Consider the following 16,896-nt stretch of genomic DNA (forward strand, 5'->3'; position numbering starts at 1 on the left):
TCATTCCTGGAGACCATTAAACCCTTGCCTGATCTGTCATTCCTGGGTAGCATTAAACTCTAGCCTGATCTGTCTGTCCTGGGAAGCATTGAACCCTGGTCTAATCTGTAATTCCTGAGGAGCATTAAACCCTAGCCTGATCTTTTTGTCCTACAGAGCATTAAACCCTAGCCTGATCTTTCATTCCTGGGGAGCATTAAACCCTAGCCTGATCTTTCATTCCTGGGGAGCATTAAACCCTACCCTGATCTGTCGTTCCTGGGGTGCATTAAACCCTAGCCTGATCTGTCACTCTTGAGGGGCATTAAGCCCTAGCCTGATCTTTTATTCCTGGAGAGCATTAAACCCTAGCCTGATCTGTTATTCCTGGGGAGCATTGAACCTTAGCCTGATCTGTCATTCCTGGGGAGCATCAAACCCTAGCCTGATCTGTCATTCCTGGGGAGCATCAAACCCTAGCCTGATCTGTCATTCCTGGGGAGCGTTAAACCCTAGTCTGATGTGTCATTCCTGGGGAGCATTAAACCCTAGTCTGATCTGTCATTCCTGGGGAGCATTAAACTCTAGCCTGATCCGTCATACCTAGGGAGTATTAAACCCTAGCCTGATATGTCATTCCTGGGGAGCATTAAACCCTAGCCTGATATATCGTTCCTGGGGTGCATTAAACCCTAGCCTGATCTGTCATTCTTGAGGGGCATTAAGCCCTAGCCTGATCTTTTATTCCTGGAGAGCATTAAACCCTAGTCTGATCTTTTATTCCTGGGGAGCATTAAACCCTAGCCTGATCTGTCATTCCTGGTGAGCATTAAACCCTAGCCTGATCTTTTATTCCTGGAGAGCATTAAACCCTAGCCTGATCTGTCATACCTGGGGAACATTAAACCCTAGCCTGATCTGTCATTCCTGAGGGGCATTAAACCCGAGCCTGATCTGTCATTCCTGGGGATCTTTAAACCCTGGCCTGATCTGTCATTCCTTGGAAGCATTAAACCCTATCGTGATCTTTCATTCCTGGGGAGCATTAAACCCTATCCTGATCAGTCATTCCAGGGTAGCACTAAACTCTAGCCTGATCTGTCTGTCCTGGGAGGCATTGAACCCTGGTCTAATCTGTCATTCCTGAGGAGCATTAAACCTTAGCCTAATCTTTCTGTCCTACAGAGTATTAAACCCTAGCCTGATCTGTCATTCCTGGGGAGCTTTAAACCCTAGCCTGATCTTTCATTCCTGGGGAGCATTAAACCCTAGCCTGATCTGTCATTCCTGGGGTGCATTAAGCCCTAGCCTGATCTGTCATTCTTGAGGGGCATTAAGCCCCAGCCTGATCTTTTATTCCTGGAGAGCATTAAACCCTAGCCTGATCTGTTATTCCTGGGGAGCATTAAACCCTAGTCTGATCTCTCTTTCCTGGGGAGCATTAAACCCTAGCCTGATATTTCATTCCTGGGAAGCATTAAACCCTAGCCTGATCCATCATACCAAGGGAGTATTAAACCCTAGCCTGATATGACATTCCTGGGGAGCATTAAACCCTAGCCTGATCTGTCATTCCTGGGGAGCATTAAAGCCTAGCGTGATGTGTCATACCTAGGGAGTATTAAACCCTAGCCTGATATGTCATTCCTGGGGAGCATTAAACCCTAGCCTGATCTGTCATTCCTGGGGAGCATTAAACCCTAGCCTGATCTTTTATTTCTGGAGAGCATTAAACCCCTAGCCTGATCTGTCATACCTGGGGAGCATTAAACCCTAGCCTGATCTGTCATTCCTGTGGAGTATTAAACCCTAGCCTGATCTGTCATTCCTGGGGAGCATTAAACCCTAGTCTGATCTTTCATTCCTGGGGAGCATTAAACCCCAGCCTGATCTTTTATTCCTGGAAAGCATTAAACCCTAGCCTGATCTGTCATACCTGGGGAGCATTAAACCCTAGCCTGATCTGTCATTCCTGAGGGACATTAAACCCGAGCCTGATCTGTCATTCCTGGGGATCTTTAAACCATGCCCTGATCTGTCATTCCTTGGAAGCATTAAACCCTATCGTGATCTTTCATTCATGGGGAGCATTAAACCCTATCCTGATCAGTCATTCCTGGAGACCATTAAACCCCAGCCTGATCTGTCATTCCTGGGTAGCATTAAACTCTAGCCTGATCTGTCTGTCCTGGGAAGCATTGAACCCTGGTCTAATCTGTAATTCCTGAGGAGCATTAAACCCTAGCCTGATCTTTCTGTCCTACAGAGCATTAAACCCTAGCCTGGTCTGTCATTCCTGAGGAGCATTAAACCCTAGCCTGATCTGTCATTCCTGAGGAGCATTAAACCCTAGCCTGATCTGTTATTCCTGAGGAGCATTAAATCCTAACCTGATCTGTCATTCCTGAGGAGCATTAAACCCTAGCCTGATCTTTCATTCCTGGGGAGCATTAAAAGGAGGACATATTATGGAATGAATATGAATATTCTTTTTTCTTTTTCAGTATGTTTGTCACCACCTGAAAAACATTTATGGTGTTGATTGTAACAGGAAATATATTATATATTTGGACTCAAGGTTAGTTTCTAGTGTTGAATGCTTCTTTCCATGCAAATGCATGATTCAGATAAGATTTCTTATTATACTTGGGAAGTGCTATTACTATTTTCTAGGATATACTGGTGATTAAAAAATGGTAATTGATCAACTTAGTTGCTCTCTTCAGTGCAAGTGAAAGTATTCCTGAGGTCTAACATACTTGGGATTCCAACAATTTTAATGATAATTATCGCTTTAAAAATATCGAGATACTTTATTCCAGATCCTGGTTTGGTCTTTTCAGATGTTTCAAAGAGAAATACTCCTCTTTTATTCAGTGTATCATGCTGAAGTACAACCATGTTGTTCATGTATCAACAGTTTTTTCCTCTTTGTTTTAAGGTTTTGGCCTCCTTTTGTTGTTTTATTAGCTTCTCTCATTTTCTTCTTTGACTTTGGTTACTGCTGTTGTTCAGCTAAGATTATAAAGTAACATTGTCAGAGGAAATTTAGGTCACACTGACCCAACCAAACCCTGACCTCAACATGGTATCTCTTTACCTCTATTCACATTGCCAAAATTGCAAGAGAACTTCATTTTTAAATAATAATTTTGATCCGTTGATCTATATAATTACTCTGTAATCCCCTGAGTCATTAACAAGTAAATTGTTGTTGATTTGTTTTCAGTACTTCCTCTAAGTTTTCAAGACATCTGATCTTCCACTTACCTGGTGCTGTATTTAAAGATAACATTCATGCTGGTAAAATGCTGTTGTTTGTGGCACAGAAAATAATTTTATTTACTCTATTATGCTACTTTAAGTAACTCAGAGGCTGCAATTTTGCAGATAATTTTGTGAAGCCATTGATTTGAAGGATTGAGGATTTCTTGCTGTTGTCTTGTTTTGTAGTGGAACAATTTTAAGGTCTTCATTAGCCTTCAGAAAATGGATTTTCTCTGACTGCCTAATTCTCCTGCTTAATTTTTGTGGCCTTAGCTATGTTTAATCCAGACATGAAGTTGTTGTGTATAATACTGTATTACTCTATTGAGACAATTTTTGATTTTGATCAAGAACTCTGATTTTCAGGAAACTTTGTCCGACACATTTGCACATTACTGGAAAGGAAGCTCAGAGTTGGTTCTGAGTTTTATGCAAACAAAGATGTGGGTTCTGACTCTTATCAACCAACATGGCCAAAGAGTGAGGTCTTGACTGGAAATGGCCGTGTCCACACATCTGAAATTAATGCAAAAATACAGGAAGAGACACAACATGAAACCTTTACCTCAGGTGCAGTTTTGGACTAATTGTGTATTGTTTGCAAAGTGAGTTTTATTATATTATTGATGTTCGGTATAAAGTATAGTTTAAATTCATCACACTGAAACAGAGAATTTGCATTGTGACCATTATGGCCCCTCATTACCAGAGCTTTTCCAGGTTTCTGTAGCTAGTCCTTGGAATGTAAAGCACTGCTGTCAAATGGCAAGTGTGTGCACTGGGATTAATTTTTGGCTGCTTGTTCACCAATTTTCTGCCCAAATTTCAAAGGAAAATATAAGAAACAACCACTGTCTCACAAAATAAGCAAATGGAATTTGAAGCATTTTCAGAAATTTTTAAAAGGAAACAAAAGTAAGGAAGAGAAAACACTTGAGACTTTTTCAAAGACAAAGATTAGTTAGGTGAGGGTTTCCTTTACATTTACTATTGTATTTTGAGGTTTACCGAACAAAAAAATTATTCATTAAATTTTGTAAAATACAGTGACTTATTGGCTTGTGTGGTTTTTTGTAATTAGTGCCATGAGATAACTTGGCTCTGACAGCCTTAAAGTATGTCACCTGGTCATTACAATGTTGGCATAGATATTCAACTGATGTGTTGGCAGGTAACCTTCATCACTTGGCTGAGTTTCCTGATGACCTCTTCTACCCTGAAGTGGAGAGAGTCGCTGTTCTCGTCTGGAGCACATGCACAAAAAAATCAATTTTGTTGTGAAGCTAAATTCACAAAGTAATTGTAGCGCTTTCCTTTGCCTTTGTAGTTAACCTGCAAGAACTAAGAGAACTTATTGTGAAGGATGGAAAAGGTGAATTGAGGATTTTCTGTGACCAAGGTGTGTTTAATAATAAGAAAGTAAAATCAGAAGCCAAGACAAGTCATATAAATGTTGCATTGATCTTGTGCAGATGAGAATATTGTCACTTGCTGACTTCACTAGTTTTAACTTTCAGGGGTTTATACAAGAAATAGAAACTTCCGAATTTTCAAGTCAACAAAGATAGGAAAAGATTCTCATCTGGTTCTCTCCAGACAGAACACCTATAAGGTATGTAATGAAGGAATTCTCTGTTGTGCCTTTATTATTAACACATGTCAGATGGAGAGAGTTTGACCACATTTTTCGTGTCTTGTTTGTCACGTAACAGCCTAGCTTCAAAAATGTGAAAGGAAGTTTCTCCAAAGATTCTGAGTACTTGCTATTTCTTGATTCACTAGTATCCAATGTCAGGTGAGCACACAACTTGTTTGACAAGTGTGATGACAAATCTGAGTCTTCACCCGGTGTAACTTTTTTAAAAATTAAGTCAGTCTATAATTAGCGCTTCTTTCTGTTTTGTAATCCTTCTCGTTATCAAACAGTATGCAAGTGGGAGGAAAAGATGTCAAAGTATTAACATGTGGCAGCTGTGAGAAATTTTGCAAAAGATCTTCTCGAATGGATGCACGCGATTCAAGTATGTTTTGTAGTTAATTGCCTATCAAGAATATTTGTAAAGACGTAACGTTGAGTAAATACGGCCCTGTAGTAATTTTCTGCCGATGGGAAGATTTAAGACAAGTCAGGGAGAGGTTTGCCAGGGTTCTGGCTCTCAGTATTGGTGCTTAACCCCCTTGCAGACCGATCGCCATCTCGCGTTGTTCAAGTCCTTATTTTCCTGCAGGCAAAGAAACCCTGGCACTGAAGCGTTTGACAAGGACTTTCTTGCTGGTCATTTAGCCCATTTTAGACTGACAGTTAGGTGACGATCAAAGGACATTTAGCCGAAAGTGATCAGACAGTTAGCCGACAATCAAACAACAGTCAGCTAAAAGTTGACTGACTGTTAGCCCATTGTTGACCTATCTGTTAGTTGGAGCAGATTCTATACCTCTCCTGTGGTCTCTTTTTTTTCAGTGATGTTAAAGAAAGTTGATCACAAGAAGGAAGTTTGTCTTTACTTAAATTCTTCTCCGTGTTGCTAGGTTCGCTTTCTCAGCATGGATATGAACACTCCCCTTATCCTGAAATTGACAACTTTATCTTAAGTGTTCTCACCAAGGGTGGAGTACAGGGTCAAATCAGGAGATGGGTTTATTTTCCACAAGGTACCGTCCTAGACAGAAGCTTTTACATATGAAAAATATTTATATATATTAATGATTATACGTTTACAAGTAAAAACGAGCGATATAATATCCCGACCTTTCGGCGACTTCATGACGCCATTATCGAGGGTACTTGATGATGGCGTCAAGAAGTCGCCGAAACGTCGGAATATATCGTTCGGTTTTACCTTTCTATGTATTACTAAATCTTTGTTAGTAAATCTTTCTTTGTGGAAGGCAGTGTGGCTGAGTGGTTAGAGTGTTGGACTTGTAATCCGCCGCTCCCGGGTTCGAGTCCCACCCTGACAACTGGATTTGTTTCACGGTAGCCCCGAGTTTGGATCCTTGGCCACGCTTGTAAATAGCCAACTGGTTTGCCTCCGGCTGGTTGGGGTTCTTAATGATGTTCTTAATGATGTTATGTTCAATTTAGACCACTTGTTTCCTTTGTTTGCAAGGACCACAACGGAAACCACTGGTTCAACAGTAATTGTGTAATCCTATAAAAAGACTTTTTTTTTTTTTTTTTGTTAATATGAATTATACGTTTGTCAATAAAAGAGTCATCTTTAGGAATTGAAGTCGCAATCAGTTCTACTTTTTCCATTGAATGCTCTTCCAAGTGAGCCACAGATCACTTGTTTGTGAGCCAAGCAAAAAAGTAGGTTATTACAAAGACGATCAGAGGCAAACATGCGCGATTAGTTGAACAAATATCTCGAAACTATATTTTGTCTAAACCGAGCCTTCAAAAAAGCCTCTAAGTCTCAGAGACAGTTCCTCTCTTTCATTTTTTTCTTTTTGTCTTTAAGTATTGACTGGTACTGTTTATTTTTAGCTTGATATGGAATGATGCTACTGGATCACTGATCTCTAAAGCATTAGAACATATAGGAACATTATATCAAGATTTATGTTGTGCATACATTCAGTTCAGTCTGAGGCGTGCCTCTGGACAAGGAATGTAAGGAACTGGAGATCAGATGTTCCTTCAAATTCAGAGAATCAGGCTGTGATGAGTGCAGAGAATTTCTAGAGATAAGGTCTAAACAAACAAATTTCTTTTTATTCAACAGGAAAGTTAATCACTTATGATGTTATTAATAACCGTTGGTGTGAAAACATCGGAAGAGCGCACAAGAGTAATAACGTGATGTAAGCCATTAAGCCACTCTTTCAGTAATGATTAACAGGCAGATTCTGTTTCCGTGCATCTGTTCAGTAATAGATCACAGGTAACGTCAAAATGTGGTAAGAACATAGTCTCTCCACATTTGAACGTCTTCTGTGATCTATAACTGTACAGACCTTATGCAACACGAAATATATTTATTTTAGATTGTTAGAGAGCAAATAATGTAAATGGTGACGTCATCTATGCGTCTGTCCTCTAATAGATCATAAGTAAGAACCAATTAGAATGCACGTGTTATTCAGCTTATCATATAAAGTGCATGTATTTTCTTTGCCTTACAATGTGTTTGCTACTGCATGGTGCTTATGTTGTTCTATCCAAACTCCCTTGAAAGAAAATGAGGTTAATAAACAAACTATCGTCCATGAATTATAAGAAAGGTGAATCAATGATTATGGAAAATACACCAACACGCAGTTAATTTTTTTATACTAGGATTGTGGCAGACTTGTGACTTGGTGTTTACTACCAGAAATGCCACGACCCCGAGTGTAGAGGGATTGACTATCGTTCCCCTGGTATGTTCTGGATGCCGAAAACACATCATTTTTTAGGATTTGTCGGGGAGCAGACTTAAAAATCGAGAATACGGAAGAACGATTCATGGAGAGTTCTCGCGCAGATTCCAATTGAAATGCAAAGTATGCCAGGGTTTTTTCCAGGAACTGGAGAAGTAACCTTCAGTTTCTATCTACCTACCTATCAAATCTGTCTAATCTATCTATCTATCTATCTATCTATCTATCTATCTATCTATCTATCTATCTCTCTATCTATCTCTCTATCTATCTGTCTGTCTGTCTCTATCTATCTATATTCAAATCTTTACCAGCATCATTCTAGCTTTTTACAGTCCTTCAAAAAGATAGTCAAGACACGCTCACTCTTAAAATTATAAGAAAGGTGTGTATTTTTGCGAAAAATTTTCCAGACTTTGCAAAAGTATGGAAATAAAGATGGAGCCTTAAAAAATAATCGGCGAGAAGTCTGGAGTCTATTCCTAACGGCGTGAAGTGCCTAACTAAATTTCACATTCATCCATTAATTACCCAAACATTGGGAAAGCTTTATCGGTTGCACTATTTGTGGAAGCATTGAGGGGATAAAAGACTTTTTACCATATAAACTAGCCATAGCCTATTGTCGTATGTTCAAAAAAAGCAATTTGCAAACCATTTATCGTGTGGTTACTTTCAGAACAGCCTATACCACAGGAAATCAATCCGTTGTCAAGTTGTGAGGTAATTGAATAATCACTCTCCTGTGTAAAAAATTTGAATACGATTCATGAAGTGTAGTTTACGCTGATTAATCCCATAGCTCTTTTGTTAATTCATTTAAAAATCTTTCAAAATCGTTTATTTTCATTTTTCAGTTTGACGAGTTTTCAAGTAATGATTTTGATGACCAAGAGCTTTGTAAGTTGTTATCTGAATGCGAGCAGAGGCTAAATGATTCTAGGAATGATGAAATGGAAGAAATGTTAAATACAAAGGAGAACAACATGAACGAAGATTGTGTCCCAAGAAATAAACAAGATGTAATGCAATTTGACAATAGTGGTTGTGTTACGCAACCTAAAGTTGGTGATTGTGACTTCGGTAATGACTTGGACGATGCATTACTGCTTGAGCTTCAGATTCCACACCACAGTTGGGATAGCGAGACAGTTTCACATACAAGAAGCCTTAGGGATCACAACAACCATACGTTACAATCTTGTCACGATAATGAGAGTTACACGAACGAAATATGGAAGTTATCAGACGAGAGAAGCAACAAAACCAAAATAAATAAAACGGCTGGAATTGACCTCTCACCAAATTATGCGATTTGTCAGGATGAAACAGAAGCCGGGATGAGTGGAAAATATATGTGTGGTGGGGTATTACTTGAGGATTATTGCGTTGATAATGCAAGGGGAAAATTTTTATCAAGAGAGGAAGTTTCTGAGTGGTTGGATGAAGAATCTCTTGGTGATTTAGAGTTGTCCATGGCTGCGGAGGAGGCCGAAAGTACGGCTTTACTCTAATGTATCCTACTAGTTTAGCACACTATTTTTTTTATGTGATAACTCTCTTTACTAGGAAAAGCTTCAAAGATAGTGTAAGTTATTTGTTAAGTTCAATTCGATGTTGTCCTGTAGAGCCTTGATTTCAAAGTCAGTTTCGAGAAGTGTTTTCTAACTACATAAATGAGTGTAAACGATGTAGCACTGAAATATCTTAGTTCTCAAATATGTGATCAGCTGGTTTTAACGGAAAAGAAAGCTTTGAAAAAGACAGGCTTTCAAAAGGAGCAGTAAGAACCTAAATAAAAAACTTTAAAAAGGAAGTTTAAAAAATCACTCGCCTTCGTCTCTTTTCACATTCCCAGTTATTTGATCATGTTTTAGACCCCGGAAAAAAGTTTTTCATTGCTCTTATGACATAACTAGTTGTCACCGATCAAATGCGGGCCCCTTTAATAAAGCATCCGCTTGGAAACTGAATTGACCAATCAGAAGATGCGTACTGTGTTCATTTATGTTAGAAAGCCTCATATAAAAAATATGGCCGGTTCAAGGTGTTCAGTTGGTAAAAGAAAACGTGATATTAAACTGCGACAGTAATAGGGGAGTACAAAAACAAGGGAGGACTGGGTGGCTGTCGCTGATCTTACCTTTTATCTCCCTCCCCCCCTCTCGAAAAAAAAATGACCATGATATCCGGCAGTTGGGTCGGGCATTAGTACAAATTTTGGCCCACAAGAGGCGATGTTGAAGCTTTGAATTGATCGAGGCATAATATCTGTTGTCCAACTGTGATTTCAAAGACCTTTTAAGTGTAAATCATGTTTTTGTTATTGTAGTTGTTAGCAATGATATGTAAACTGTGTTGTCATTTTCTCTTTCGTGATCACTGTGTCGCATCTTGCCTAATAATGTTAATGAAGGTGGAGTGCAAATTGGTCCCAAATCGTACATGTGATTTCAAAATCTGTGTTGGATATGTTTGGACGTAAGGCAAGAAAACTGGGTCTAGTTCATAAACTCGGCTAACATCTTTAGTATAATTTAGAATAAAGACTTAAAATCTATCTCCATGGCGACATCATACCTCGAAATGATCAATTCAATTTTCCTAAGTTTGCTGGTTTTACTGTATTGTCTCTATTGATATGTTTTCTAAATTACTGTAAAAACCCTTAAGAAGCCTTTCTTGGATAAAATGTTGATAGTTTTTTTTTCGTTGTCAAACTGTAATAAGCTGGTGACTCACGCCATGTAAAATTGACGAAACCTTTTATATTTATAGAAATGCAAACTAGCTAAAGGCACAATTGTTGACGTTATACCACAGATGTTTGAGGATGTCGTCCATAGCGACTTGGAATGAATGGAAAACTCACTCATAAGAATGTATTTTTAAGATAATGATCTGGAAAAGCCGTATGTAGCCTGCTTTTAGTGTATGACGTCATTGCTGTTTTAAGGCACTCGATCTGAATTGAAGTGAGGAAGCAGCAAAAATATATCTCGGGTATTTATTTCTTTTTGATATTTAAAATGTATTATGACATCCAAAGAACCGAGTTAAGGATGATATTTCAATTCCACAGGAAAAAAAAAAATTTTTGCGTCCATGGAATTCAAACATGACAACTATTTATTACTACCTCTCCATTTTTTTCGTTTGAAGGGCTGATAGAGATATTTGTAATTACTCAGGCCTGCCCTCAAAAACTTCGCCCAATCCTCAGAAAAGGAATCGAAGTTCAGAAATTTTAAAACTGGTTAACGCTGTTTCCTATTTTACGTTTTTAGTGGTTACTTAGAATTTGTTCGCAGGGATAATAACAACAATGTGTCCACATTTTTTATACGGTGAGTTATTGTTTACCGCGACACGTTCTTTCTGGCGCTCGAATAAAGCAGAAATACCGCAAAAGAATAAGACAACTTTGGAAATTACATCACTGGAGAAAATGTAATTGCAAGGTAGGGGAGAAATTACTGTTTTCAAGAATTTCTTTACCAACCTTCTTTTCCGGTTTAGGGACAATTTCATAATATTGTGACCATATTATAAGTATATGATAGTTATGCACGCCTGTATGTTGATATTGACGCGCATTGAGTTACGAATTACCTAATTTCTCACTTGTTGTGGGTTTAGTCAGCTATGAGCTAAGGCAATCGAACAAGGTGCGATGGTTAATTGATTGGTAGTGATAAGCAGATGGGAGTAACCTGGCCTCATTAAATCATCTGTAAAATTTTTTCAAAACAAGGCTAGTACCGGATATTGATGGCCTTGGATGTAACAATTTCATTTTCTATCTTTACCAAGTTCTTTTGTTTTCGTATTTGTTTTATTTTCATGCGTCAGATACCCTGCGCGGATATTGTGATAAAATAAGAGAGGGAAGAAACGAAAGTTAATCGTTCTCGCAGGCTTTCTCTCTATAACTGTTTGCTTTACCCTCTCCCCCTCCTCCCCCTCCTCCCCCTCCTCCCCCTCCTCCCCCTTCTCCCCCTCTTCCTCCTTCTCCTCCCTCCTCCCCCCCCCGCCTCTTCCCTGTCTTTACTAATACTCATATAGCAGTGATCATTTTATCATGTGATGGTTAGACAAAGTTTTAACTCTTTAGATGGCTTCGTAATGACAAGATCAGGATTACCGAGAAACTTTTTATATTCTCTTGATCAGAAGGAAAAATTTAACTTTATCTTCAAACTATGGTTCTTTTTTATCTGATTTCAATCATTATGATCCCAGTAAGTTTTAAAACAGGTCAGAAGAAAACCTTTCGAAAGCTTTTTCCCCTAACGCAAGCAATGTAAAAAAATAATCGCATGAGCCTTCTTACATTCAGAAACTCAGCTATTCGAAAAGATGGTGTCAGAGTTATAGTTCTCCGAACACCAGCTCCATCTAGACCTCAGTTGCTTTCAAGGAATTAAATATTTTTTTTAAAATGATGTTTAGACGTACTACACTACTCTTTTGTCAGTCCCGCACCAGGGGATAACTCTTTTCCATTAGTTTCTGGTTTCGCACGTTTCCTTACAAGGGCCTTCCCCTAACGCAAACAATGTAAAAAAATAATCGACTTGGACTTGTCATATTCAAAAACTCAGCCATTCGAAAAGATGATACGGTGTCAGAATTATAGTTCTCCGAACTCCAGCTCCATCCAGGCTTCAGTTGCTTTAATTAAAGGACTTAATTTTCTTTTTAACAATGCTTAGACCTATTACACTAGTCAGTTCCTCACCAGTGGATAACAGTTTTCCCATAGTTCCTTGTTTCGCACTTTTCTCGTTCAAAAATAAATAAACCTCAACCCTCCTGGCATAAAACCCGATTATGACGCAACAACATTTCATGACTTGAACCATTCCAGCTAATACAAATCAAGCTTTAGAAATAATTGCTTTACAATGTCACATGTTCAATCCTCTTACTTTATTCAAAAGGATTACAAGAGATATGTTGATGTGAACAATACGTCAATACTTATCGTCCCTGTATAGAAAATGCTATTGATTGAATTTCTATTTCATAACCGTGAAACGAGAGCGCCTTCTCAGTATTTTCAATACAAGTTGACGCTGTTGAGCCGAGAAAAACTCTAGCTTCTTGAGTGCTTAGCAAACCAGCCAAACACATTGACTGGTTCTCGAAATATGTCGGGTGCCCGAAACATTTTTACAAAAAATCATCGCAAAATTTGAATTTACGCTAGCCAGAAAGAAAATGACACAACAAAAATATACCATAGATAAAATGTTTAGTCTAAACCTAGGATATGTCGACCATCAAAAGACTTTAGCAACCTGATAGAGGAGATATTACGGCAATGGTAAGTTACTTATCATGATTACATGAAGAATAGCTTTAATTCGGCTTGAAAGAAATGCTCTGATATTTGTCCATTATTTAAAACCTGGAGAAACTTGAGGCCGCTTAAACAAGAATCGAACTCGTACCTCCCAGCGCTACTATCAACTGAGCTAAAGAGCCACACGTTGGAAGCGAGATACAGTTGAGGACGTTCTTCTTTCTCGTGCAGGGGACTCAGTAATATAATTTGTAGCTTGGTAAATTTCATTTTATGGGCGGTATTGACAGTCAAATTAAGCTTTATTACTAGTAGGTGAGCTAAAAATTTTAGCAATTACCGCAATAAGCCTAGAAAGAGAAAATTCATTCTTCAACCCGCACATTTACCAAAGCCTGGTTCCAAATTTTAATAAAAATTCCATTCTCTTAGTTATCAATTGCACTACTTTCAGCCCTTATTTCACCCAGTTCAAGGGTAACAGTATCAATTCAGGAGATTATAACCAATAAACTGTTTATATCCTCTTGATCGAAAGGACATATTTAACTTTATCTTCAAATTACGGTTTTTTTTTTTAATTTTTTATCACAATCCGATTTCTGTCATTATTAATCCCTATAGGTTTTAAAGCAGGTCAGATGAACAGCTTACATGGGCCTTTTTCCCCTAACGCAAGCAATGTAAAAAAATCATCGAACTGGACTTCTTACATTCGAAAACTCGGTCATTCTAGAAGATGGTGTCAGAATTATAGTTCTCCGAACTCAAGCTCCTTCTAGACCTCAGTTGCTCTAAAGGACTTAAAATGTTTTTCTTTTTTTTGTCGGTTTTTACTCTTTTTTTTCTTCCCATGTTTCTGGTTTCTCACTTTTTGCCGTGCAAAAATAAATAACCTTAACCTTCCCTCGCCAAAGCCTATATAGTCTCATAGCCAGAAAAGATAGTGCCAGAATAATAGTTCTCCGAGCTCCAACTCTATCTAGAAATCAGCTGCTTTAAAAGAATTAAAAGAAAATTTTAATGATGTCTAGACTTGCTACACCACTCTTTTGTCAGTTCCGCACCAGGGGATAACTCTTTTCCCCTAGTTCCTGTTTTTTTTTTATTTGCACGTTTCCCGCGCAAAAGTGAATAAACCTTAACCCTCCTGCCCCGATGACTATTTACTCTCATAGGACACTCTATAGCCCTTTAATATTTACTTGGCATAAAAACCGATTACGACGCAACAATATTTCATGATTTGAACCATTGCAGCAAATACAAATTAAGCTTTAGACATACTTGGTTTACAACATCACATGTTCAATCGTCTTACTTTATTCAAAGGGATCACAAGAGATACGTTGATGTGAACGATCACGTTAGTATTTATCGTCCTTGTATAGAAAATAGTATTGCTTGAGTCTCTATTTCATGACGAACCGAGAGCACCCTCTCAGTATTTTCAACACAACGTGGTACAATTCTAACCTATTGGCGGGAAACCTCAAAAAGTACCAAGTTTTGAACTTGGGCTCCACTCAAAATGACAGCAATATTTGCGTGAATGATGTTGTGATTGAAACTAAAGATAATATCATACTTCTAGGAGTAGTGTTAGATTCTAAGCTAAATTTCTCTGAGCATGTAATCTCTATTTGTAAAAAAGCCAGCCAGAGAATTGGTGTTCTAATGAGACTACGTAATTTAATTCCTATGAAATCTAAGTTAATATTATTCAAAAGCGCGATATTACCATTCCTCACGTACTGTCACCTAGTGTGGCATTTTTGTAAAGCGAGTGACACTCGAAAGCTTGAAAGACTACAAGAAAGAGGACTTAGAGCGGTTTTCAAGGATAATAATTCTAGTTATGAACAACTATTAGAGAAGGCAGATCTGCCAACACTACTAAATAGTCGCTTACAGGATCTGTGCATCCTTATGTATAAAGCAAAGCATAAACTGTGCCCTGCATATATAAGTAACATCTTTAAAGAACCAAATAGTAATTACAATCTGCGGCAAGCACATTTCTCTATACCTAGGTATGAGACAGTCACCTATGGCAAGCACTCTATTAGATATTTAGGGCCTAAGCTATGGACAAAACTACCCAAGAGTATCAGGGACGTCACAACCCTAACGTCGTTTAAAAGCAAGATACGCCAACTCAATATAAGTGAACTTTTAGATGATGGCTGCGCAGGCTGTAGCCTTTGTTCATTTTGACTTCTGTGTATTTCTTACTATAAATCTCTTAATAAGTTAACTATAGATATTTTATCTACTACTGTATTTAGTTTGTATATTCTCCCCTAATTGGTGTCCCCAAATTAGTAAGGGATTTGTTCCCTGGCTAGACGGTTTTTTTGACACTTTAATAAAGTTTCTACTACTACTACTACTACTACTACAACACAAGTTGATTCTGAAAGCCGAGAGTAACGTTAGCCTCTTGAGTGCCTTATAAACCACCCAAAGACATTGACTGGCTCTCGAAATATGTCAGGTGTCCAAAAGATTTTACGAAAAATTGTTGCAAAATTTAAACTGACGTTTGCCGGAAGAAAATGAAACAACGCATTGAAAGCGAGGTACAGTTGAGAGGTTCTTCTTTCTCGTGGAGGGGACTCATATAATTTGTAATTAGGTAAATTTCATTTCATCGGCGACATTGACAATCAAATAAAGCTTTATTTGTAGCATGTGAGGTAAAACTTAAGCAATTGCCGAAAATAAGCCTGAAAAGAGAAAACTCATCCTTCAACCCTCTAAAGTTTGCCTCGTTCCCAATGTGCCATGTGTTGAGAAATCTGAAAACATGTTTGGGGTTACTTTCTATTTCGAACGAAAGTTTTCTTTTTTAACATTTCAGTGTGTTAAAAATGTTTTGAATTTACTGATTTGCTCTTGCAATATTTGTGTTTATTAAGGGACTTGATAACACTTTTTAAATGTTATCTTTTTTTATTACTATAAAACAATTAAAAAGAAATGGTCAAAAGGACACAATAACTTAGAGACACTCTCGGATTTAGAATTACCTAGTTAGGAGAGATCTTAAATTCGGTTATGTCAATCTCTTAGGTACCTGGGTGAAAACCAAATGAAGGAGCTACCACTTGGAGTCTTCACTAAGAACTCCAATTTGACTGACCTTTACGTAACACATGTTTGTTAGATACATATTTCTTCGGAGTTCGGACTTTATCCTACATATTCGTTGGTGGACTTTTTACACAGATCGTGAGGTACCTTTTGGAGTGTTCATTAACAGCACCAAAATTATGCAAGTGCTAGTTCACAATTATTCCACGAGCGCAAGTTGAATGTGAGATGATAAATAATCAACAAAGTGCACAGGCAGAGCTTTTTGTAAATATCTCACATTTTGACAACGAACGGAAGTAAAAATGTAATTCCTTCTAAATGGAGTACAGTTCCAATAGCCTCAGCTCAAGTTCTTTAGCCGTTTTCCAGCAAGAGTGTTTGATCTAGTGCTAACCGCCGGGATTCCCCTTTCCCAGTACACAGACAAAACCCACACCTGCTTTCCCCTTTACCCCTTTATGACCCGTCACAGCCCCTTAGTATCTTTTTGACGCACACAAAATTGACGACACTACAAAGCTTTAATTATGAAATCAACCCGTAAGCCGAGTAAAAAGCTACCCCACGGAAAATTCATTCATAACATCTTTTTCTGGTATCGCACATTAGCAAGACTGGTAAAATCCGTTACGATTGGCAAGATTGAATATAAAAGTATGGCAAGGGTTAATACAGTTTTCGGAACGATTATGTCACTAAAATATTGCTACCTCATAAACACCATTGGGTTTCTGTTCGATGTTAAGCTTCGGCCCACGCTGTGTCAACCACAAACTGACTCTGAAAGTGAAATATCAACTTGGAACAGACCGTAAATCCATGGGAAATTTTTCTTGTAGGTACTAAAATAGGCATTGTTATTCATAGCAAGCAAAATA

General features: G+C 38.1%; 1 pseudogene across 1 annotated transcript; it reads left to right on the forward strand.

Annotated features, from left to right (window-relative positions):
* Positions 1 to 4,008: 4,008 nt before the first annotated feature.
* LOC148742880 (uncharacterized) lies at positions 4,009 to 9,598 on the forward strand (annotated as a pseudogene). The gene is made up of 11 exons (XR_015996716.1): positions 4,009 to 4,015; positions 4,337 to 4,417; positions 4,574 to 4,645; positions 4,764 to 4,858; positions 4,959 to 5,041; positions 5,173 to 5,267; positions 5,776 to 5,898; positions 6,975 to 7,053; positions 7,529 to 7,611; positions 8,291 to 8,334; positions 8,469 to 9,598. The product of XR_015996716.1 is annotated as an uncharacterized LOC148742880 (transcript).
* The last annotated feature ends 7,298 nt before the right edge of the window (positions 9,599 to 16,896 follow it).

The sequence above is a fragment of the Stylophora pistillata genome, chromosome 1, assembly GCF_964205215.1.
Source record: "Stylophora pistillata chromosome 1, jaStyPist1.2, whole genome shotgun sequence".
NCBI classification, from domain to species: Eukaryota; Metazoa; Cnidaria; class Anthozoa; order Scleractinia; family Pocilloporidae; genus Stylophora; species Stylophora pistillata.